The sequence below is a fragment of the Pseudorca crassidens genome, chromosome 6 (genome assembly GCF_039906515.1).
Source record: "Pseudorca crassidens isolate mPseCra1 chromosome 6, mPseCra1.hap1, whole genome shotgun sequence".
NCBI lineage: Eukaryota > Metazoa > Chordata > Mammalia > Artiodactyla > Delphinidae > Pseudorca > Pseudorca crassidens.
Genome location: NC_090301.1, coordinates 68,644,977 through 68,647,832, shown reverse-complemented (window position 1 = coordinate 68,647,832; position 2,856 = coordinate 68,644,977). Strand labels below are relative to the sequence as shown.

At 33.9% G+C, this 2,856-nt stretch overlaps 1 pseudogene; it reads right to left on the bottom strand.

Annotated features, from left to right (window-relative positions):
* Nucleotides 1–641: 641 nt before the first annotated feature.
* LOC137226913 (U6 spliceosomal RNA) lies at nucleotides 642–736 on the bottom strand (annotated as a pseudogene).
* Between the last annotated feature and the right edge of the window lie 2,120 nt (nucleotides 737–2,856).

Below are 2,856 nucleotides of genomic sequence, written 5' to 3'. Positions count from 1 at the left end.
GTCCATTGATGTAAATGGATGTTAAAAGTCCCCTACTATTATTGTATTACTGTCAATTTTCCCTGTTGCGTTTGTTAATATTTGCTTCATGTATTTAGGTGCTCCTATGTTGGGTGCATATATATTTACAATTATATCCTCTCACTGGATTAATCCTTTATCATGTAATGTTCTTCTTTGCTTCCTATTACAGTCTTTGTTTTAAAGTCTATTTTGTCAAATATAAGTATTGCTACCTCAGATTTATTTTTGTTTCTATTTGCATGGAATATATTTTTCCATCCCCTCACTTTTAGTCTCTGTGTGTCTTTAGATCTGAAGTGAGTCTCTTATAGACAGCATATATATGGGTCTTGCTTTTTATCTATTCAGCTACTCTATGTCTTTTAACTGAAGCATTTAGTCTATTTACACTTAAAGTAATCACTGATAGAAATATACTGATTGTCCTTTAATTATTCGTTTTCTGGTCGTTTTTGTAGTTCTTTTTGTTCCTTTCTTCTTCTTTTGCTGTATTCTCATGTGATTTGATGATTGTCTTTAGTGTTATGTTTGGATTTCTTTCTCTTTTCTTCTGTTTCAGTATAATTTTTTGGTTTGTGGTTACCATGAGGTTCATATATAACAAAATATTTATTTTAAAAAATATGGAATGTTTCATGAATTTATGTCATCCTTACACAGGGTCCATGCTAATCTTCTCTGTATCATTCCAATTCTAGTATTAGATATGTACTGGCAAAGTGAGCGCAGCATTGCATAATTTTAAACAATCAAAATCACAAAGCCAAAAGAAAAGAATGGAAGTTGCATCACTCATTCTAAAATGTTGTAGACACCTCATGGTGTATCTTCTTCAATAACTGAAATCTCATATATCTTTCTATGGACTCAGATTTCTACAATACTGATTAAGGATTATGAAAACGAATTCTCTAATTCTCTGTTAACATATCAATATATAAATGTTAATGCTATCCATTATTGACAATTGTATTTAGGATGCCAACAAAATTATCCCTTCTAATTTTTTTTTTAAAGAGAAATAGCGAAAAGGCATATTCTATGGCTTTGTGCTATAGGAAACTCTTTATCCAGAAATACCTCCTTTGCACATTATATTTATAAAAATTGAGACAAAAAATTACAGTAAGAAAGATTTGAGCTTTCTTTAACTTTTCAAATGAAAAGCAGATAAGAAGGAAAGATCAGAGATATAATATATACATATGTTTAATTGTTTCTTAAAGAGAGCAGGGTTTGAATTTCAAATGAGCAATCTTCAATGCTCTTTGAGATTTGGAGAAATCAACCAATACTTAAACTTCTATATATTATTGTGGTAGTCTTTTTGATGAGTCAGTTTGGCTAGTCTCCAGTTATTCTTTCAAACACTATTCTAGGTGTTGCTGTGAAGCTTTTTGTAGATGGGATTAAAATCCATAATCAGTTGACTTTAGAAATGGAGATTATTTTAGATAGTTTGGGCAGGCCTGATTCAATCAGCTGAAAGAGGTTAAAAGCAGAGCGGAGGCTTTCATAAGAAGAAATTGTGTGGACAACAGCTTTACCCTGTGCCTGAGAGTTCCAGCCTGACCCTCCTGACAGCCTGCCCTACAAGTTCTAGACATGCTTAGCCAGCCCCCCAAATGGTATAAGCCAGTTCCCTGCAATAAATCTCTTAATTTATATTTCCTACTGATTCTGCTTCTCTGGCTTAATCCTGATTTATACAGTTACCTGGATTATGATTTCAAACAACATTAACCAAGGAAATTATAGTTAATATTACCAAACTGTGTTTCCTAACCTTCACAAAAATATTGTTATATCTTACAAATTAATTAAACGCAGAGTACATGTTTCACTGCTAGAAGGTATCCTGTCAGTTTTGTGAATATTTATTATACCTACAGTCTGATTTTTCCTGGGTCAACTTCCATCATTTTGTTTGTTAGAGTGTGGAACATTACTTGTTTTCATGTATAGTACTTTTGATGCTTATATAAATGTGTGTATACTGTTAATACACGAGTGTAAAAATATAAACAAGAGGACTGACTTTACTGGCAACCATAGTTCTTAAATACATATGATGGAAATTTCTGTTTGAATAAAGCAGTATAGAAACTACGTATTTTGCTATCTTTCAAAAGCAAAATGTGGCAACCCACCACCATCTCAAACGCCACCATGTAGACAGAGGTCTTTTGCTTATAAGATGTCCTCCAAGAAGAGTGACCAGAAATACTTCAGTGGTCTCCTTGGAATTTTTTTCATTTTTGTTTATGAAACAATCATTTTCATGCCTCGGAGCCTATGGTGTTAGAAGTGGTAATATTACCCATCCAAAACATAGTTAACTCTTTTCTAAGCTTTAACAATGGATAATGGAGCAATTTAGTGAGGCTTTCACTTCTATTGTTTCCAGATTGTTTCCATTTTTAAATTAACCTCATTTTATTTTATTATTTAATTTATTAATTATTATTATTAACATCTTTATTGGAGTATAATTGCTTTACAATGGTGTGTTAGTTTCTGCTTTATAACAAAGTGAATCAGTTATACATATACATATATCCCCATATCTCCTCCCTCTTGCATCTCCCTCCCACCCTCCCTATCCCACCCCTCTAGGTGGTCACAAAGCACCGAGCTGACCTCCCTGTGCTATGCGGCTGCTTCCCACTAGCTATCTATTTTACACTTGGTAGTGCATATATGTCCATGCCACTCTCTCACTTTGTCCCAGCTTCCCCTTCCCCCTCCCCGTGTCCTGAAGTCCATTCTCTACGGTCTGCGTCTTTATTCCTGTCCTGCCCCTAGGTTCTTCAGAACCAGTTTTGGGGTTTT